The following is a 23,307-nucleotide window of genomic DNA, read 5'->3' as shown; positions in this document are numbered from 1 at the left end:
TCCTCCTTATCAACTGAGCCAGGGAAATAGGTATGTATTTGTGTTACAACATATTTGTTGTATATTTGTACATATTTGGGCATACCAGGGGTTGTAACACAAACACACCCACACAAACTCACACACACACACACACACACACACACACATAATATCTATCATCTATCTATCTATCTATCTATCTATCTATCTATCTATCTATCTATCTATCTAGATCTCTCTATCTCTCGCGCTCTCTAATCTATACATACATATATCATCTATCTATCGATCTATCTAATCTATACATATATATATATATATCATCTATCTATCTATCTATCATCTGTCTATCTATACACCTCTCTCTCTCTAATCTATACATACATAGATATATCATACATCTCTCTCTCTATCTGTCTCTATCTCTACCTCTCTCTCTCTCTACCTACCTACCTACCTCTTTGTCTGTCTGTCTGTCTGTCTGCCTGTCTGTGTCTGTCTGTCTGTCTGTCTGTCTGTCTGTCTATCTATCTATCTATCTATCTATCTATCTATCTACCTACCTACCTACCTACCTACCTACCTACCTACCTACCTACCTATCTATCTCATCTCATCTCTGTCTGTCTTCTATCTATCTCATCTCTGTCTGTCTATCTATCTATCATCTATGTCATCTATCTCATCTCTATTTATCATCTATTTAACTATCTCCGTCCATCATCCATCCATCCATCCATCCATCCATCCATCCATCCATCCATCCATCCATCCACCCACCCACCCACCCACCCACCCACCCACCCACCCACCCACCCACCCACCCACCTACCTACCTACCTACCTACCTACCTACCTACCTACCTACCTACCTCTTTGTCTGTCTGTCTGTCTGTCTGTCTGTCTGTCTGTCTGTCTGTCTGTCTGTCTGTCTGTCTGTCTGTCTGTCTATCTATCTATCTATCTATCTATCTATCCTATCTATCTATCTATCTATCTATCTATCTATCTATTTATTTCTCCCCCTCCTCCTACCTACATACCTATCTCTATCTCTATATATTTCAAATTCTTGCTGGAAACATCAACTCAAGAGAGGGTTCTTTTTATTTGAAAAAAAAAGACAAATATAAAGTAGAGCCCAACTACTGATAGTCCTCGACTTACGACCGTAATTGAGCCCGTAATTTCAGCTGTAACTCATGACAGTCATAAAGTGGTTCACAACGTAACTGTGCCCAATTTTATAATTGTTTTGCCGTGGTTGTTAAGCGAATGGGTTGGTCGTAAAATGATTGCTGCGGTTGTTAAAGCTAACCATGATTTGCTGTGGAGTGTTTTTGGCGGGAAACACGAAGTAAATGCTCATTTCCTGGGTGGAAAAAATGGCGTAAACCACGATTGTGTGACTGGGGGCCCTGCCAAGAGCCACAAATGCCCTTGCCGAGCAGCCAAAATGCAGTCAGGTGATTTCCTTAGCGACCGCATGGTTCACTTAACCACTTCAGCCATTCGTTTAACAACTCCAAAGAGGGTAAAATTGGGCCCAGCTCATTTAGCACCCTTTAGCAACGGAAACTCTGCTCTCGAGGACGGCTGTAAGTTGAGGATTACCCCAGTGGTTCAAATAATTTAACAACCGGTTCTCTGCCGTAATGACTAGCTGGGTGGGTGTGGCCAGGGGTGTGTGACAGACAGGGGCCCCCATGCCCCATTTTGGGCCTAGTAGGCCTCCCTGCAGCCTCCTGGGAGCAAAAACGGAGTGCATGGGGACTTCTGGAAAGGGCGGGGCCAGCCAGCAATTTAACAACTGGTTCTCTGCCATAATGACCGGCTGGATGGGTGTGGCCAGGGGGTGTGGCCGACAGGGGCCCAGTGCCCCATTTTGGGCCTAGTAGGCCTCCCTGCAGCCTCCTGGGAGCAAAAACGGGGCATGTGGGGATTCGTGGAAGGGGCGAGGCCAGCCAGAAATTTAACAACCGGTTCGTTCGAACCGACCCGAACTGGCTGAATCCCACCAATGGATTACCCATAGAAACAAGGAGCAAGACCAGTAAAGGTGTAAATTCCCCTCAGGAGCCAAGAGGACAACCTGACAACAGGGAAACAGACCATGAACAAAACGGTTGCCGGAGTTGCGGCAATTCCCCGAAAGAAATAACTGATTTTTCATTTGTGGGCGCCAGTGAACCAAAGTTAAATGAGAAATAAATTAATCCAATTCCCGCAAGAGAGACGCAACGCCGTTCGTTCTTCAAACCCGTCGCCGGTCCTTAAAATGATGTCGAAGTACCCTCCGATAGGATCGGTTCATGGATCATCGGTTCTTATTATAATTCACGCCGGGTTTGCCGATACCGATCTGTTCACCATCAGCCCAGAATGTAGGATGGATAATAATTGTTTTAAATTACACGGGAAGGCCGAGTCCTGTTGAACGTCGGCGAGGGGGAGGAGGGGAATTTCCAGATGAAAGAAGAAGCTCAGTGGTGGAACAAATTAGCTTCCTTGTGGGCTAACGGAGGCCGGACCACCATCTGCCAGGAAAACTTGACGTGAAATCCTTTCTTTCAGATGGAGTTGGGGGGCAGCCTTGATGACCTCACGGTTCTTTCCAGCTCTTTCGCTCTGTGCAACGTGCTGAGACCAGCCAGCTAAAGACCCAGCCAATTCATTTGCCCAACACCACTCAGTTTTGGGTTTCAACACTTTGCGTGTTGATTTAATGCATAAATTGCTTGCATTGTGTGAATCCAGAGCAGGTCCGTTCAGTGACTGGAGTGGAAAGTTGTGGTTGTCTGAAAGAAAACAACCAAAATCAGAAAGCACCAAGGACTGCTCAATCCTCCTCCTCTTCCCCCCTCCTCTCCACAAACCCCACACCTTTCTAACACTGATGAGGTTACCCAGTTGGGTCATGAAACGTCTGCAAGAACACAACCATTCTCAGAGAGCACCAAAGACCCCACAGAGAGAGGGTTCTTCAACAGAACCGTAGAGAGGTCTCTATCTTAGGTTGATTGATCTGTGGTTGAAGGTTCCAAGTTCTTCATGGTTACCTTCCACCCATGCCTCCTTCCTGGCCCCATCAACATCTTCGAGGACCAGTTCCTTCTTTCCATCCATCCATCTATCCATCCATCCATCCATCCATCCATCCAACAAGATCTATCTTTCTTTCTTTCTTTCTTTCTTTCTTTCTTTCTTTCTTTCTTTCTTTCTTTCTTTCTTTCTTTCTTTCTTTCCTCCCTCCCTCCCCTCTCTCCCTCCACCCTGCCATAAAAAGAAATCCTTTTTCCATCCCCAGTAGACCTCCAAAAACCCCATTCCCTTCTAGCACTGATGATGTTACCTTGTTGGGTCATGAGACGTCTGCAAGAAAACCACCAAGCTCAGAGAGCAGCTAGGACCCCTAAGTCCTCCTCCTCCACCTCCTCCTCCTCCTCCTCCTCCTCCTCCTCCTCCTCCTCCTCCACATTTTCCTCCTCCTCCTCCTCTCTGCACACCCCACTCCCTTCTAGCACTGATGGTGTTACCTAGTTGGGTCACAAGACGTCTGCAAGAAAACCACCAAGTTCTGAGAGCATCAAGGACCTCACAGTCATTCTCCTCCTCCTCCTCCTCCTCCTCCTCCTCCTCCTCCTCCTCCTCCTCCTCCTCCTCCTCCTCCTCCTTCTCCTCCTCCCCACAAACGCCACTCCCTTCTAGCACTGATAATGTAACCTAGCTGGCTCAAGAAACATCAGCAAGAAACAATCAAGCTTAGAGAGCAGCAAGGACCCCGAAGTCCTCCTCCTCCTCCTCCCACTCCCTTCTAGCACTGATGAAGTTCCCCAGTTGGGTCATGAGACATCTGCAAGAAAACCACCAAGCTCAGAGAGCAGCAAGGGCCCCACAGCTCAACCCCGAGTTACAAATAATTCTCTTTTATTGGGATATCCAAATACCCCACCCCCTACCTTATTCCTTTTTTCCAGAGCACTGTAAAAATACGACCATCCCCCTAGGAGTGAGATCACATTAGCCCAAAGGGTGGGCCAGCAAACCGATTGGTTATCGTGGCATTCCCTCGTTTTTGTTTTTTAATCTTCGGATATTAATTCAGTAAGCCTCTCCGAGTCTCCAAAAATGGAGCAGCTTAGAGAGACTGCTGGGAGAGGTAGTGAGTGACACGGTAATAAAAAAAGGAAAAATGATTATACCCTGAACTTTGCTCTGGGAGGTCGGGGGGAGGGAGGGATGGAGACGGGGTAGGGTTGGGGGGAGAGGGAGGGGAGGGAGAAAACAATTGTAAAACTTATTAAAACTTTAATTTAAAAAAAAATGTTTTTTTTAAAAAAGGGAAAATCTTGGGAAGAAAACCAGCCTGTTCAGGAATGTCTTTAATTGCCCCCACAAAGCTCAAAAGGTGTAAGGAACAGATGACGATGTTGCACCCCCATTTGGCTAACAGCTCCCAATCCTTTTTCTTGTCATCATTCGGTGTTTGCTGACCTTGGCAACTTTAAGATGGGTGGACTTCAATTCCCAGAATTCCCCAGCCAGCAATTCTGGGAATTGGAAGTCCACGCGTTTTAAAATTGTCAAGGTTGGGAGTTGAATTATAACAAGAAGATAGGAGGAGGAGGAGACAGAGAAGAAGGAGAGGAAAAAGAAGGAGGAAGAGGAGTAAAAGGAGGAGGAGGAGGAGGAGGAGGAGGAGGAGGAGGAGGAGGAGGAGGAGGAGGAGGAGGAGGAGGAGGAGGAGGAGGAGGAGGAGGAGGAGGAGAGAAGGAGGAGGAGGAGACAGAGAAGAAGGAGAGGAAAAAGAAGAAGGAAGAGGAGGAGGTGAGGGAGAAGAAGGGGAGGAAAAGGAAGGAGGAAGAGGAGGAGGAGACAGAGAAGAAGGAGAGGAAAAAGAAGGAGGAAGAGGAGTAAAAGGAGGAGGAGGAGGAGGAGGAGGAGGAGGAGGAGGAGAGAAGGAGGAGGAGGAGACAGAGAAGAAGGAGAGGAAAAAGAAGGAGGAAGAGGAGTAAAAGGAGGAGGAGGAGGAGGAGGAGGAGGAGGAGGAGGAGGAGGAGGAGGAGGAGGAGAGAAGGAGGAGGAGGAGACAGAGAAGAAGGAGAGGAAAAAGAAGAAGGAAGAGGAGGAGGTGAGGGAGAAGAAGGGGAGGAAAAGGAAGGAGGAAGAGGAGGAGGAGACAGAGAAGAAGGAGAGGAAAAAGAAGAAGGAAGAGGAAGAGGTGATGGAGAAGAAGGAGAGGAAAAGAAGAAGAGGAGGATGAGGTGATGGAGAAGAGGGGGGGGAGGAAGGAGGAAGAGGAGTAAAGGAGGAGGAGGAGGAGGAGGAGGAGGAGGAGAGAAGGAGGAGGAGGAGACAGAGAAGAAGGAGAGGAAAAAGAAGAAGGAAGAGGAGGAGGTGAGGGAGAAGAAGGGGAGGAAAAGGAAGGAGGAAGAGGAGGAGGAGACAGAGAAGAAGGAGAGGAAAAAGAAGGAGGAAGAGGAGTAAAAGGAGGAGGAGGAGGAGGAGGAGGAGGAGAGAAGGAGGAGGAGGAGACAGAGAAGAAGGAGAGGAAAAAGAAGGAGGAAGAGGAGTAAAAGGAGGAGGAGGAGGAGGAGGAGGAGGAGGAGGAGGAGGAGGAGGAGGAGGAGGAGGAGGAGGAGAGAAGGAGGAGGAGGAGACAGAGAAGAAGGAGAGGAAAAAGAAGAAGGAAGAGGAGGAGGTGAGGGAGAAGAAGGGGAGGAAAAGGAAGGAGGAAGAGGAGGAGGAGACAGAGAAGAAGGAGAGGAAAAAGAAGAAGGAAGAGGAAGAGGTGATGGAGAAGAAGGAGAGGAAAAAGAAGAAGAGGAGGATGAGGTGATGGAGAAGAGGGGGGGAGGAAGGAGGAAGAGGAGTAAAAGGAGGAGGAGGAGGAGGAGAAGAAGAGAAGTAGAGGAAAAGGAAGGAGGAGGAATAAGAGGAGGAGAAGGAGGAGGAGGAAGAGGAGAAGGAGGAGAAGAGAGAAGGAGGAGGAGAAGGGGAGGAAAAGGAAGGAGGAGGAATAAGAGGAGGAGAAGGAAGAAGGAGAAGGAGGAGGAAGAGGAGAAGGAGAAGAGAGAAGGAGGAGGAGAAGGGGGGAAAGGTAAGAAGGAGTAGGAATAAGAGGAGGAGATGGAAATGGAAAAGAAGGAAGAGGAGGAGGAGAGGAGGAGGACAAGGAGAGGAGGAGGAGGAGGAGGAGGAGGAGGAGGAGGAGGAGGAGGAGGAGGAGGAGGAGGAGGAGGAGATGATGATGATGTGGGGGTCCCCACATCTTAAAGTTATTAAGGTTGGGAAACTTTGAATCATAAACCAGAAGAAAAAGAAAAGGATGAGAATTTTCACCAAAATTTGCAGGGAAGTCTTGGGAATTCTGGGAGTTGAAGTCCACCCAATCTTAAAGGAGCCGAAGTTGGGGAACACTGCTAGCACTCCAAAGCCACCTACCTTTCCATTTCCATTTGCAAAGGACGTTGTGGCTTTTCATTGCAACCCCCTTGCAGCTTTGGCCTAAGAAAGCCATTTGCAGATTAACAAGAGTTGGAAGGGACCTTATAGGTCATCTAGCCCAACCCTCCTGCCTGAGCTGGGCCACTTGGATTTCCTGGACCGTGCCTTAAAGGACAGGGAAAAGAAAAGGAAATAAACAAACCTTCTAGGCATGCCACAAACAGCTTCCAAGGAGGCGAAATCGCATTCCCGGGCACGCACACCAGCCGCATCGCCCGTCTGCTCAGCAATTAAGCATCACCAACGCAGGGCGATCTTGGAGAACAGAAGGCGACAGACAAGAGTGAAATCTTTTCTGACAGTCTTTAATCTCCCCGCTGAAAGGCAGGAGAAGCACACAGGTTCCTTGGCCCCGTTTACGCCTGTCACTCACACTGCATCCGGGGCCGCTTGTTGCCGGCAACTTACTCCGCATGCTAAGTAAGGTTTTTATGGAGTAGTGCCACTTAATGGGATGTGGCATTTGCAAGACCCCAGGGCAAAGCCAGCTGTGCACGTAAACCTGGCACAGGAAGATCCCCCCTCTCTTGGCAGGATAACGGAGCTGGGAGGGACCTTGGAGGCCATCTAGTCCAACCCCTCGCTCAAGCAGGAGACCTTGTCCCATTTCAGACAAAAAGTCATCTCTTCTTAAAAAGCCTCCAGGGATGGAGTGTCCACAATTTCTGGTGGCAAGCTGTTCCACTGATTAATTGTCCTCACTGTCAGGACAGTTTCTCCTTAGTTCCAGGTTGCTTCTCTCCTTGATTAGTTTCCATCCATGGTTTCTTGTCCTGCCTTCAGGGGCTTTGGAAAATAAATTGACCCCTTCTTCTTTGTGGAAGCCCCTCAAATATTGGAAGACTGCTATCATGTCTCCCCTAGTCCTTCAGCTCTAATAATCTATGTATCTGTACAGAGTTGAGGCAATAATGGTGACTCAAGGATGGATAGATAGGTAGGTAGGTAGGTAGGTAGGTAGGTAGGTAGGTAGGTAGGTAGGTAGATAGATAGATAGATAGATAGATAGATAGATAGATAGATAGATGATAGATAGATAGATAGATAGATAGATAGATAGATAGATAGATAGATAGATAGATAGAGATAGATAGAGATAGATAGATAGATAGATAGATAGATAGATAGATAGATAGATAGATAGATAGATAGATGATAGATAGATAGATGATAGATAGATAGATAGATAGATAGATAGATAGATAGAGATAGATAGAGATAGAGATAGATAGATAGATAGATAGATAGATAGATAGATAGATGATAGATAGATAGATAGATAGAGATAGATATAGATAGATAGATGATAGATAGATAGATAGATAGATAGATAGATAGATAGATAGATAATGATGATAGATAGATAGATAGATAGATGATAGATAGATAGATAGATAATAATGATGATAGATAGATAGATAGATAGATAGATAGATAGATGATAGATAGATAGATAGATAGATAGATAGATAGATAGATAGATAGATAGATAGATAGATAGATAGATAATGATGATAGATAGATAGATAGATAGATAGATGATAGATAGATAGATAGATAGATAATGATGATAGATAGATAGATAGATAGATAGATAGATAGATAGATAGATAGATGATAGATAGATAGATAGATAGATAGATAAATAATGATAGATAGATGATAGATAGATAGATAGATAGATAATGATGATAGATAGATGATAGATGATAGATAGATAGATGATAGATAGATAGATAGATAGATAGATGATAGATAGATAGATGATAGATAGATAGATAGATAGATAGATAGATAGATAGATAGATAGATAGATAGATAGATACAGATAGATACAGATAGATAGATACAGATAGATAAATAGACAGGCAGGCAGGCAGGCAGACAGACAGACAGACAGACAGATAGAGAGATAGAGAGATACGATAAATAGATGATAGAGAGATAAATGGATAGATGGATAGAAATAGATAAAGTAGATACATATGATAAATAGATGATAGATAGATAGATAGATAGATAGATAGATGATAGATTAGAAAGATAGATTAGAAAGAAGATAGATAGATAGATAGATAGATAGATAGATAGATAGATAGATAGATAGATAGATAGATAGATAGATAGATAGATAGATAGATAGATAGATAGATTGATAGATTAGAAAGATAGATGGATGGATGGATGGATGGATGGATGGATGGATGGATGGATGAAACTCGTTGTATTGGAGCCCAATTGTAAACAATAAAAGTTTTTACACTTTGAGAGAATTCCATCAAAAGCCTATAAAACCTCCTCCATTTCTCTCCCAGATTCACTCACTCATTTAGCCAAAATTGCTGCTCTTTGAATCACTTGTGGATTCTTCTTACTCAATTGAAGTTCCATCTCCTGCACTATTGCAAAAGTAGAAAGAAAAAAAATTGATTTCTGAGCAATCAACGTAATCCCTCCTATTCCCACCCAAGAGGTTTTCCAGCAGGGGAGGCCATGAAATGTAAAGACAGAAGAAAATTGCACAATCTCCCAGGACCTTTCTTTGTTCTCTCGGGGTCTCTAAGCTTTCAAACCCCAAATCTGCGCCTGTTTTTTGTTTTTTTTTCTTTATAAGGAGTCGGCAAATAGACGCCGCTTGCCATACATACACACCATCCAGTCGGAGCTGAAGAAGCTTCTGGAATGAGAAGCAAAATGTCTTCAAAAGGAAAAAACCCAGAAAGTCCAGTTGCCTCTTGGAAAACCTCCAAGTGGCCTCAAGGACCCTCTAAAAGGATGCAAATGACTAATTTACTGCAAGGAGTATCAATCCTCCCATTCCCCACCAGCCACTCAGAGCTGAAGAAGCTTCTGGGATGAGAAGCGAAATGTCTTCAAAGGAAATACAAGAAAGTACAGTTGCTTTCCTCCCTCCCTCCCTCCCTCCCTCTCTCTCTCTCCTTCCTCCTTCTTTCCTTCCTCCTCCATTCCTCCCTCCCTTCTTCCCTCCCTCCCTCTCCTTCCTTCCTCCCTCCTTCCTTCCCTTCCTTTCTCCTTCCTTCCTCCCTCCCCCTCCTTCCTTCCTTCCTTCCTCCCCCTCCTTCCTTCCTTCCTTCCTCTTCCATTCCTCCCTTCCTTCCCCCTTCCTAATGAGATGTCTGCAAGAAAACCACAAGAGAGCCTACCAAGAAGTCCACAGTCGTCGTTCTCCTCCTCCTCCTCCTCCACCTCCTCCTCCTCCTCCTCCTCCACCACCACCACCACCTCCTCTTTGCAAACCCCACTGCCTGCTAGCATTGATGATGTTACCCAGTTGGGTTATGAGACGTCTGTACGACAACCGCCAAGCTCCCAGAACACTAAGGACTCCAGAGTCCAACCCTGAGCTACAAACAGCCTCCTTTATCAAGGTGAGGGAGATTTGATGGACAGCTTGGCCTCAGATCACAGCATCCCGAAACCAACCAACCCGTGTACGATTTTGTCCTGTTCTTTCCATCACCCGCGACATCAGCAGCTCGAGGTTTCTTTCCGTGGGTGGTGTGGGATAGGAGAACCCGAAACTCAAGATCCTTTTCAGCTCCGTTCAAACAACTCATTAAATCCGAATGCAGTAAAGGAATTTTAATGCCGTCAAAATAAGCATCGCACCAACCTCTCAGGGAGCCCGGGGGCTTCCCAAGCACGAGGAGGCAGATAGAGTTGCAATGGAGTCGCCTATTAGATATTTAGGCCTTGTCCCCCCCCCCCCCCGGGTGGAAAAGGGATTGCAACTTACAACTGAAAGGTTTTGGTTGGACAGCTTGATCCTGATACCACCTGGAATATCCTTCGCCTCTTCTGATTTCCTTCTTCATGACGGTTCAGGCCCCCTTGATCTCTTAGAATAGAATAGCAGAGTTGGGAGGGACCTTGGAGGTCTTCTAGTCCAACCCCCTGCCTAGGCAGGAAACCCTACACCACTTCAGACAAATGGTTATCGAACCTCTTCTTAAAGACTTCCAGTGTTGGGGCATTCACAACTTCTGGAGGCAATTTCTGTTCCACTGATTCATTGTTCTCACTGTCAGGAAGTTTCTCCTCAGTTATAAGTTGTTTCTCTCCTTGATTAGTTTCCACCCATTGCTTCTTGTTCTACCCTCAGGTGCCTTGGAAAATAGCTTGACTCCCTCTTCTTTGTGGCAACCCCTGAGATATTGGAAGACTGCTATCATGTCTCCCCTAGTCCTTCTTTCTCTTAAGCTAGACATACCCAGTTCCTGCAACCGTTCTTCGTATGTTTTAACCTCCAGTCCCCTAATCCTCTTTGTTGCTCTTCTCTGAACTCTTTCTAGAGTCTCCACATCTTTTCTACATCGTGGCGACCAAAACTGGATGCCGTATTCCAAGTGTGGCCTTACCAAGGCTTTATAAAGTGGTATTAACCCTTCACGTGATCTTGATTCTATCCCTCTGTTGATGCAGCCTAGAACTGTGTTGGCTTTTTTGGCAGCTGCTGCACACAGCTGGCTCCTATTTAAATGGTTGTCCACTAGGACTCCAAGACCGATCTCACAGTTACTACTATACGTCCCAAGAATAATAGAATTACAAGAGGTGGAAGGGACCTTTGAGGTCTTCTATTCCAGGAGTGTCAAACTCAAGGCCCACGGACTGGACCTGACCCACGGGGGTGCTTAAATCCGGCCCGTGGGGCCGACCTGGAAATATCAACGGACCGACCTGCAGTGCCTCTGCCAGCCAAAATGGGCCAAATGCGGTGGCCCTATGGCCCATTTTGAGCCTCCACAGCCGAAGTGGGTTGCTCCTGGTACGGACCAGTATGGGTGTACCAGGAGCGGAAATCGGCTGTATGTTTATGGACCGGCAGCCTGGCCTTGCCCCCGTACCGGTACAGTCCCTGGCCTGCCCCCGCTCACTCCCCCCCCGCCCGCCTGGTTGTCGCTCTCTCTCTCTCGGCCCGCCCGTCCGCACTGTGCCCCACCCATCCACTTCCTTTGCCCGCCCAGCAGGCCAAAGATCCAAAAGAAAAGATGGCTGCAGGCTTGATACTGCCTTTCCCACCCCCCAAAAAAGAAGATTTCCAAACGAAGCATCAGAAACAACCCCAAAACCTCCGAATGTCGGTTTCTCTCGGAGGTGAACCGCAAATGAATCTGTTTTCGGCAGGGGGTAAGAAAAGGCCAATCCCCACCAGCCAACTTTCCATCGTGCCTAAGTGGCGATGGGAAAATTAATTCATTTTTCACATCCATACGGGCATCCCTTCGTTTTGGGAAAGCCGACGAAGCGAAAGGCAATTGCCAGTGACAATTTACACTTCTCTAAATATTGTTTTTCCCCAGCTCAGTCGTGAAAAGGAGTCAATGCTACATTGGGCAGAGACTTCATAAATCACCTTAAAAACAGGAATACGTTAGGGAAAACCGCTTGGCAAAGGCTTGGGCAAATAGAGGCAAAAGAAAAAGGCATATATTGGCAGGGATCTACGGGAACCGGGAGCAGAAACTAACGTTCAATGTTTTCTTTTTTTTTTCATTGGCACTGGTCCAGAAGCAAAGAACTGCCGGCTGTGTGAATCAGCAGAGTCCTTAGAGGTCATCAAGTCCAACCCCCCTCCGTACAATCCGAGACAGCCACCTTTTGAAAGCAAAAGCATCTCTCCTTCACTGTTTTAACGCTTCTTACAATCAGGAGATTTATCCTAAAATTCAGACTCTTTTCTTTAACTAGCCAGGACTGTGATGGTGAAGGTGGGGGGCAAGGCGCATCCAGGGGCTGTGCATGCACGGGGGGGGGGGGGTTGCATGCACAGGAGGTGCTTGCATTGCATTTTGGGGGGTTCCGTGTGTGTGGCCCTCGCACCCCGTTTTGGGCCTAGAAGGCCTCCTGCACCAATCTGGAAGGCAAAACAGTGCGCAGGGGACACATGCTCGCATTGCATTTTGAGGGCGCAAACGCAGGCTTTGGGCACTCAGCTCCAAAAAGGTTCGCCATCACTGACCTGGGATGAATCGAACGGAAGAATGGGTCAACTCCAGGTGGTTCTCACATATTTTTCTGGTAAAATGCCCAATAAAAATATCTTTGGTTTCAAATCTGTGAGCTGTTTTATCGTTTTTTCCAACCAAGTATGTATGTTCATCCAATATTTTTTACCTTTGGGGCATGTCCACCACATATGGCAATAAGTACCAGGTATTTGATTGCACTTCCAACATTTAGCGGATCTATCTTTACCTCTTGCTCCTTCTCCTCCTTCTTCTTCCTCCTCCTTCTTTCTCCTTCCACTCTCCTCCATGCTCCTCCTCCTTCTCCACCTTCTCCTCCTACCTTCTTTCCTTCTTCTTCTTCCTCCTTTCCTGCTCCTTCCTCCTCCTTCCTCTTCTACTCTACCTCCTTTCCTTCTTCTTCTTCCTCCTTTCCTTCTCCTTCCACCTTCCTGCATCCTCCTTCTCCTCCTACCGCCTTCCTACTTTCCTGCTCCTTCCTCCTTCCTCTTTTCTTTCTCCTTTCTCCTTCCTCCTCCTTCTCCTCCTACCTCCTTCCTCCTTTCTTTCTCCTTCCTCTTTTCCTTCTTCTTCCTCCTTTCCTTCTGCTTCTCCTTCTCCTTCCACCTTCCTCCATTCTCCTTCTCCTCCTTCCTCCTTCCTTCTTTCCTCCTCCTTCCTCCTTCTTCCTTCCCCTTTTATTTCTCCTTCCTCCTTCCTCTTTTCTTTCTGCTTTCTTCTTCCTTCCTTCTTACCCTTTTCTTTTTCCCTCACTCCTTTACTTTCTCATTCTTCCTTCTTCCTTCCTCCTTCCTCTTTTCTTCCTCCTTCCTCCTTCCTCCTTCCTCCTTCCCCTTTTCTTTCTCCTTTCTCCTTCCTCTTTCCTTTCTTCTTCTTCCTTCTTCCTCTTTTCTTCCTCCTTCCTCCTTCCTTCTTTCCTACTCCTTCCTCTTTCTTTCTTCCTTCTTCCTTCCCTTTTTCTTTCTCCTTCCTCCTCCTTCCTTCCTCCTTCCCCTTTTCTTTCTCCTTCCTCCTTCTTCCTTCCTCCTTCCCCTTTTCTTTCTCCTTCCTCCTTCTTCCTTCCTCCTTCCCCTTTTCTTTCCCCCTCCTTCCTCCTTCCTCCATCTCATGTCCTCAGTCCTGGTTCAAGTTCCCACTAGGTCCTGCCATAGTTGTCTATGCCGGATTGCCAAGGACAACCGTAATTCAACCCAAACCCTCTCTGGGATAACAGGAAACAGAGCTCTTTGGTCCAGAGAGGGCCTTGGCAAGGCCACCAGTGAAACCACTAGAAAATAAACCCACCAGAGTCCAAGGGACCTTCTGCCAAGACCCATCCGGAGACCATAAACAACAGTTCCTCCAGGTGGCAAATAGTTGAAGGCTTCCTTTCAACAACAGGAAAGAGATTTGCCAGCACTTTCTTTCAACAGCATTCAGCAGCTCAGCAAGGAAAACCTGGCGCATAAATCCCGAGGCCGAGAGATCAAGGGTGCCATTTTTTTTTACAGGTTCTGCAAACCTCATATCCCCAAAGAGACATTCAAACAGGCTTCGTCTGTTGGAGGACATGTCCGCCTGGGTTCAATTCCAAGTGGGGGAAAAGACACTGGAAACATGGAGGCTGCTTGGAAAGATGGTTTAAAGGTGGACAGGACCACGTGGCTTGCTTTGCAGGGGACCCTGGAGGTCTTCTAGTCCAACCCCCTTGCTCAAGCAGGAGACCCCACAGCATTTCAGACAAATCGTTGTCCAATCTCTTCTTAAAAACCTCCGGTGATGGAGGAGCACCCGCGACTTCTGGTGGCGAGCTGTTCCACTGGTTAACTGTTCTCACTGTTAGGACATTTCTTCTTCGTTCTCCTCTCCTTGATTCATTTTCATCCCTTGCTTTTTGTCTTCCTTAACCGTGACTTTCTCTTCCCACTGCCATAATTGAGCATGTTAATTTTAAACCACTTGGGTGGGGGGAGGGGAGGGTTTCCTCTGGCTGAAACCTAGAATATAAAAACACATTAAAAATGAATAAATATAAAACAGGCCGCAGGGACTCGTTTTGCAAAATGCCAGGAAGGGAGAGGAGGGAAGTCATGCAGAGCAGGGTCCTGGTCTCCGTTAAATGAGACGGAGAGAAGTTGTAGAAGCTTTTTTTGAAAGATGGCATCCTTCCCACGGAGAAATCCTTCCCAACCTCAAATCTCTGGCCAGCGTGCGAGAGAGAGAGAAATAAAATAAACCAGAATCATCATCATGTAGCCAAGCGGTTGCCTTAAATTCCCCAGGCTGCTTCGAAATGTTTGGGAGACGAAGGCAGCCTTTTTTAAAAAAAGAAAATGGATTTTTAAACATCCGCCGTTAATCATTCGGCCGTAAAACGGATTAAGGAAAAAGGGCCAAAGTTGAGCTCTGTTGGAGGGGGCCTCCAGATCAGGCTAAAGAAGCCAACAGCCGAAAAGTGCAGGGCTCCATCGGTTGAGATGTTTTCCTGGTCGTGAAGAACTGAAGAAAGTTCCCACTGGAAGAAAAGACGAAAAGCAGCTCCAGGAGACACAGAAGCCAAGGGTGACGATCGAAAACTTGGTTCTGCAGACTGATTTCTCTGCCTGAAGGTCTTCCTTGGTAGATGGCCTCTGATGGGGCTTCCATCTTATCAGCCAGGTCGCTCCTCCGTGTCAATCATATCATTCTAAAGTCATTGAACTTGATGGTCATCACCCTTAGACTCATGGAGGCATAGAATGAAGTACCCCTAGAATCATATAGAACCATAAAGTTACAGAATCATAGAAATAGAGAGACATAGGATTACAGAGTCATACAGTTGTAGTCGTAGAGTCATAGTCATAGAGTCGTAGAGTCATAGAGTCATAGGGTCATAGGGTCATAGGGTCATAGGGTCATAAGGTCAGAGTCAGAGTTGAAGAGTCATAGAGTCATAGTCATAGTCAATGTCACAGAATCACACAGTCACAGAGTCACAGTCATAGAGTCACAGAGTCATAGTCATAGAGTCATAGTCATAGAGTCATAGTCATAGAGTCATAGTCATAGAGTCAGTCATAGAGTCATAGTCATAGAGTCATAGAGTCATAGAGTCATAGAGTCATAGAGTCATAGAGTCATAGAGTCATAGTCATAGTCGTAGAGTCATAGAGTCACAGTCAGAGTCACAGTCAGTGTCATAGACTCATAGACGTATAGTCATAGACATAGAGTCAAAAAAGTCATAGAATCATAGTCACAAAATTATAGAATCTAGCAATCATAGTCACAGAATCAGAATCATAGGATCATAGAGCCACTAAATTATAGAGTCATAGAATCAAAGTTCCAGAATCAGGGATCATAGGATCATAGAATTATAGAGTCATGTAACCACCATTGATTGGTGGATTGCAATCTGGATTCCCAGGAGGGAGGGGTTGAATCTCAAAGGAGCAAGAGACAACAATGTTTAGATAATTTGTGTGGGAGGAAGAGAATTAAGAAGGATCTTCTTAGAATAATAGAATAACAATAGAATAAGAGAGTCGCAGACAGGGGACCTTATGCCAATCCAGACAAATGGCTGTCCAATCGTTGTTAAGTTAGTGACACGGTTGTTAAATGAATCTGGCTTCTCCGTCAACTTTGCTTTTCAAAAGGTCGCAAAAGGGGATCACCATGAGCCCGGGACACTGCGACCGTCATAAATATGAGTCAGTTGCTGAGCCTCTGAATTTTGATCACATGACTATGGGGATGCTGCAGCGGTCGTAAGTGTGAAAAACGGCTATAAGTCACTTGTTTCAGTGCAATTCTAACTATGAATGGTCACTAAAGAAACTCTTGTAAGTCAAGGACTTCTCTCTAAGGGTAGCCCTGGCCAATATATGGGGCCAGTCCTTTAATGTATACTACAAAAGCAGGATAATTATAAAGGAAAAGGAAAGAGGGAGGGAGAGGAAGAGAGGAGGAAAGAAGGATGGATGGAAGGGCAGAAGGAAAGAAGGAAGGAAGGAAGAAAGAAAGGAGGGAGGGAGGGAGAGGAGGAAGGAAAAGGACAGAAGGAAGGAAAGAAGGGAGGAAGGAAAGAAGGGAGGATGGGAGGGAGGGGGAGAGGAGGAAAGAAGAACAGAAGGATGGAAGGATGGATGACAGAAGAAGGAAAGAAGAAGGAAGGAAAGACAGAAGGAAGGAAGGAAGAAGAAAGGGAGGGAGAGGAGAAAGGAAGGATAGAAGGAAGGAAGAAAGGAAGGAAGAAGGGAAAGAGGGAGAAGAGGAAGAAAAAAGACAGAAGGACGGAAGGAAGAAGGAAAGAAGGGAGGCTGGGAGGGAGAGACGCAGAGGAGGGAAGAAGGAAGGAAGGAAGAAGGGAGAAAAAGACAAACAAATAACTAGAATAGGAAATCTTTCAACCTGGTTTTAAAACTCATTACTAAACCTTGACCACACAAAACAATATTGATCAGACTTTCCATTCCATCGATACAGAGCCAGCTCATAAACTGAGCGAGAGGACATATCGGTGACCAAGGTTGTAAATTTAAGGTCACTCCGTCCTTCCAGCCCTGAAAAATAATATTTTGGGGGTGCGTCTCCCTCTGTTCAATATAATCTATAATACTTACAATGACAACTTCCAGCTTTGGGCTCCATAATTCAAAAGGACCAGGGACTCTTTTAAGTCACATTTGATCTTTTTAGCATCATATTAACAAACGTATTTATGTGAAACTAAGAAGAGAGAACAAAAGTGAGACAAATTATATGAGTCACCAAATAACCGCCTGAGGGTGCCAGGAGTTGTTGGGTAGGATGTAAGTTGAAGAAATTAATATTATTGATGCTGTTTTTATTGTGCCCCTTCTGCATGTTCTCTGGGGTGTCCATGATGGGTGGTGTGTGTGTGTGTGTGTGTGGATTTATAACAACCCAAAATGTAGGAGGCCCAAGGTAGTCAGACAAAATATACAGGCAGTCTTCAATCTATGACCAGAACTGAGCCCAAAGTTTCCACTGCTATACCTATCGGTCTATGTATCTATCTATCTTTCTTTATCTATCATTCTATCTTTATCTATTTATCTATCTATCTGTCTTTCTTTCTTTCTTTCTTTATCTATCATTCTATCATTCTATCTATCTTTATCTATTTCACTCTATCAATCTTTTTTCTTTTTTTATCTATCATTCTATCTATATTTATCTATTTATCACTATCTATCTATTTTTCTTCCTTTATCTATCATTCTATCTCTTTATCTCTATCTATCAATCTATCAATCTATCTTTATCTTCTATCATCTATCATCTATATCATCTATATCTATCTATCTATCTATCATCTATCTATCTATCTATCATCATATCTATCTCTCTATCTTTATTTCTCTTTCTATATCTATCTATCTATCTATCTATCTATCTATCTATCTATCTATCTATCTATCTATCATCTATCTATCTATCTATATCTATCATCTGTCATCTATCTTTATCTATTTATCTATCATCTATCTATTTATATCTATCTATCTATCATCTATCTATCTATCTTTATCTATTTATCTATCATCTATCTATTTATATCTATCTATCTAGCATCTATCTATCTATCTATCTATCTATCTATCTATCTATCTATCTTTATCTATTTATCTGTCTATCTATCTATCTATATCTATATCTATCTTTATCTATCTCTCTATCATCTATCATTTACCATCATCTATCTATCTATCTTTATCTATTTATCTATCATCTATCTATTTATATCTATCTATCTAGCATCTATCTATCTATCTATCTATCTATCTATCTATCTATCTATCTATCTATCTATCTATCTATCATCTATCTATCTATCTATCTATCTATCTATCTATCTATCTATCTATCTATCTATCTATATCTATTTATCTCTATCTGTCTATCTATCTATATCTATTTATCTCTCTATCTTTATCTATCTCTCTATCATCTATCATTTACCATCATCTATCTATCTATATCTATTTATCTATCATCTATCTATTTATATCTATCTATCTAGCATCTATCTATCTATCTATCTATCTATCTATCTATCTATCTATCTATCTATCTATCTATCTATCTATCTATCTATATCTATTTATCTCTATCTGTCTATCTATCTATATCTATTTATCTCTCTATCTTTATCTATCTCTCTATCATCTATCATTTACCATCATCTATCTATCTATCTTTATTTATTTACCTCTATTTATCTATCTATCAATCATCTATCATCTCTATCTATCTATTTATCTATTTCTATCTATTTTTATTTATTCATCTCTATTTGTCTGTCTATCTCTATGAATCTCTATCATCTATCTATCATCTGTTTATAAAATTTATAGGCTGCTCATCTTACCTCAAGGTAACTCCAGGTTGTTAAGTGAGTTTTGCCCCATTGTACAACCTTTCATTGCCCCAGTTGTTCAGCAAGTCACTGCTGTTCTTAAGTGAGTAAACCGGCATAAACTGAATCTGGTTTCCCCCATTGACTCTGCCAGTCAGACAGTCACAACAGGGGACCACATGAACACAGGACACCGCAGCCGTTCTAAATACAAACCCGTTGCCAAGCGTCTGCATGTGTCACTTAGCAACCAAAATTCTGGCCTCAGGTGTGGTCATAAGTCGAGGACTGCCTCTTTTAACCTGTCGAAAAAGGGAAATTACGGGTGGCGGACAAAATTGAGTGAGGTTAATGAGCAAAAAAAAAATACAGACTTTTAACTGAAAGAGGAAAGAATCCGATATAAAATTTGCCAGAGAATAAAAAGAAGGATATGCGTGTGGGGGGGGGGGGAATATCGTACCTGCCTTGTAAAGCCTTCATATAATCTCTTCCCAGAACATTTGGTTTTTTTTAAATAATCTTCCCTGCTCTCTGTTCATTTTAATCACTTATCTGGCCCAGCCTCAAAGAGATTCTATTAAGAATAATGACCGAGGAATAAACGTAACCATTGGCACTGATTAACTAATAAACTGGATTTTAGAAGCTGCTGGTAATTTCGGTTTTATTTTATTTTTTCCTTGCAAAGTCCGCTGTGCGGAATTATCCATTCCTGCAGAACGGATCTGACTTCTGGGTTGTTGTTTTTTTTTTTTTTTTTGTAATATTTCTTCTAGAACGAAATGACTGTAATTTCTCCGCTCAGTAGAGCACAGAGAGCCCCTAAAGTCAACTGTCTAGTTCAGGGCTATTTTGTTTTCTACAAGGTTAGACCGTCGATTCAGATAGTAGAACGCAACTACCGGTAGTAATCAGAGGCCAGGTGTTCTGATTTGGCTTCCTGAGAAAGCATAAATCACAATCTTAGTCCCAAAAACCTTCTTTTATTTATACGGCTGTAAATTGTGGTCATTCACAGCCCGCAATGATTCACAAACATTCTGTGAAGAGTCCGGCAGATGTCTGCTCGAGTTGCCACAGTCTTCCAGGGTAAGGCTGATAAGCCCCCACCTTTATCCCCTTTGAAACGCTGCCGGAGACATCATTGCCAATTAGTTTGGCAAGGCCAAATGGAGCACAGAGTCAAACAGAACTTCTCAGAGTTTGAACCGACCAGAATGAACTAATTGCTTCCGGCAAAAGCTCACGTCCCTTTGCTCCTCCTTTATGTCTTATGGGAGGGGCCAATTATCTCCAAGCCTTACTCCCAAGTCGCCCCTTTTGTCTTAACTGTTCTTGCCTTCTGGCAGCTCTGCGCATGCACACACTGGGAACAGGCTCCCGCTGTTCTTCTGCCTCGCTGATGTCAGACTCCGGAGGATCCAGAGACAGCACGTAACTATCCGACGGCCTTGTCCCCCTCTCTGCCTCCGACGCAGAGCCTTCGTCCGAGCCTTCCCCAGACTCCAGGACTGGCCCAGGTTCCTTCTCAACCTCCTCACTGTCGGACTCCAGCTCTACAAGTTGCCGGCAGACCACAGCACCAGGATGAAAACTCCATCATTTCACAACACATGGATAGACTTCTCCATCGTTTCAACTGGGAAATGGTGAGCATCTTAGACCAAGCTAAGTCCCGCCCTCCCAAAATGCTAGAGAATTCTTGGGTGTTTGGCAGTCAGACAAATCTACCATCAACAGGCACATAGAGATAAGCAACGTTTACACGCCATTCAAAAGAGACAGTGAAAAAGCCCAAACAAAAAAGATTTAAAACATCTCCTCTCCACCAATCAACACCCAGGTAAGCAGAGATTTAACAGCCAAGATGATCACTTGACCAACAAATCCACAAGTAAACAACACCCTAATCCAGAAATTGTCAACTCAGACAGTCAAACAGTAAACAATAGCCCAAACCCACCTCCACTGACAGGGCAAGCCACTGGCATATAAACAGAGATCAAACCCCACCCCCTTCTAGCACTGATGATGTTACCTAGTTGGGTGATGAAACATCTGCAAGAATATCACCAAGCTCAGAGAGCATCCAAGGACCCCACAGGTCCAATCTGAGCTACAAGCATTCTCATAGAAGAATATTACAGTACAGAACAGGAGATTCCAAAGGATGGCGATATGAAAATTGGATTGAAAAGACACACAAAGGTTCTAAGCTTTCTTTCCATGAATGAATGAATGATTGATTGAATGAATGAATGAATGAATGAATGAATGAATGAATGAATGAATGATAATTTCTAGATTTTAGGATGATTGTGTGGCCCAACTGTAGGCAGGCCCTTTCCTCTCATGCCTACATCACAAGGTTGTCATTGTGGAGACAGTAGGACTCCCCTCCCTTTCTTCCTCTCTGTCTCTTTGATTACTTCCTTCTTCCTTGGTTTCTTTCCTACATTCCTCCCTTCCCCTCTTTCACCTTTCTCCTTCCTTTCTTCCTTCCTTCCCTCTGTCCTATCCATCATTCGCTCTCTTCTTTCTACCTGACCTTTCCTTCCCCTCCCATCTGTTCCTTTCTTTCCCTTGTTTTCCTTCCTTCCTTCCTTTACCCTTCCTTCCCCTTCTCTTCTCTTCCCTTTCTCCTTCCTTCCTTCCCTCCTGTCCATCAGTCTCTCTCTTTTTTATCTGACCTTTCCTTTGCCTCCTCTCTTCCTTCCTTCCTTTCTTTTCCTTTCTCTCTGGTTTAGTTTCCTTCCTCTCCCTTATCTCTTCCTTCTTCCTTCCTTTCCTTCCTTTAGTCTTCCTTTCCCTTCTCTACCCTTCTCCTTTCTTCCTTCTCTTCCCTTTCTCCTTCCTTCCTTCTTCCCTTCCCTTCTCTTCCCTTACCTCCCTCCCTCCCTCCTTCCTTCCTTCCTTCCTTCCCTTCTTTTAGTCTCCATTCTCTTCCCTTTCTCCTTCCTTCCTTCTTCCCTTCCCTTCCTTCCACTTCTTCCTTTCTCCCTCCTTCCTTCCTTCTTCCCTTCCCTTTTCTTCTCTTCCCTTTCTCCCTCCCTCCCTCCCTCCCTCCTTCCTTCCTTCCTTCCTTCCCCTGCCTCTTTCCTCCCTTCTTCCAAACCCAATATTTGCACAACCCCAACTCTGCTTTTTCCATCTCTCTTGCCAGAAAAGGCCCTGCTTGTTTACCAGCCTTATTTTAGGCCAGGGTATTGACTCTGGTATTGTTCTCTTGATGACTGTTACTCTCGCTCCCTTCCGCTGTTCCAATTCTCCATGACAAAACTGCAAGGGTATTTCAAATTTTCCAGCTAATTGAGCAAATCTAAACACCGAAGCACCGCAGACCCGTCAGAGAGAGAGAGAGAGGGAGAGAGAGATTGTTGTCTAGTGTTATTCCTCCAGAGACACACATTTAAATATTGGTTCTGACTCACAGTCAAAATAGCCACCGCGGAGGGTGGAAAAATAAGACCGCAAGGGCCATTCACCTCCAAATAGTGTCTGTTTGCTTGCGTTGTATAGGTTTTTAGAGGGAGACCAATTAGAGCTGCCAATTAAATTGTTTAATTGATTCATCACTCCCTCTTTAACTGACTGAATAGGTTTAGAGAAATCTGCATATTAACCAACCCTCTGAGGAGTAGAAAAGAAGGGTGTTTGTTCCCCAAAGAACTGTTTCATACACGCACACACACATAAACACACACACACAAAGCATTATCAATTGCCGGTGTTCAGGAATTGGGGAGCCCAGGAAGAAAGAGGAGGGAGGAGATGGAGGAGGAGGAGGAAGAGAGGAGGAGGAGGAGGAGACAGAGAAGAAGAAGGAGAAGAAGGAGGAAGAGGAGGAGGAAGAAGAGGAGATGAAGGAAAGGAGATGAAGGAGAAGAGGCGGAGGAGGAGGAGTTGGAGAAATATGAAGAAATGTAGGAGGAAGAGGAGGAGGAAGAAGAAGAGGAAGAGGAAGAGGAGGAGAAAGAAGAAGAGAAGGAGGAGATGGAGAAGGAGAAGAGGAGGAGGAGATGGAGAAAAAGGAAGAAGAGGAGGAGAAGGAGGAGAGGAGATGGAGAAGAAGGAGGAGGAAGAAGGAAGAAGAGGAGGAGGAGATGAAGAAGGAGGAGAAGAGGAGGATGGATGGATGTCCGCATTCAGGGACATAAAGGTGACAATGGTCAAGAACTGAATTGCCATGGCGACAGAAATGAAGATCAGAAATCAAGAGCTACCCCGATTCGGTTTATGGAGGAAAAAAGGATGGCAAAAACAAACTGTCCAAGGTTGGGAGAGCAGCTCTGGAGGTTGTTGCTTCTCCATCTCTGGAGGCTTTCAAGAAGAGGTTGAAGAGTCACCTTTTATGAATGAAATGTCTTCTCCTCCTCCTCCTCGTCCCTCTTCTTCTCTCCCTCTTCTTGTCCACCTTTTCTCCTTTCCTCCTCTTCCTCCACCCTGTTTTTCTCCACTTCTTTTCCTCCTCCTTCT

The sequence above is a fragment of the Natrix helvetica genome (genome assembly GCF_964273705.1).
Source record: "Natrix helvetica genome assembly, chromosome: 7".
NCBI lineage: Eukaryota > Metazoa > Chordata > Lepidosauria > Squamata > Natricidae > Natrix > Natrix helvetica.
The sequence above is the reverse complement of the archived record's forward strand: the minus strand, read 5'-3'. Positions refer to the sequence as shown.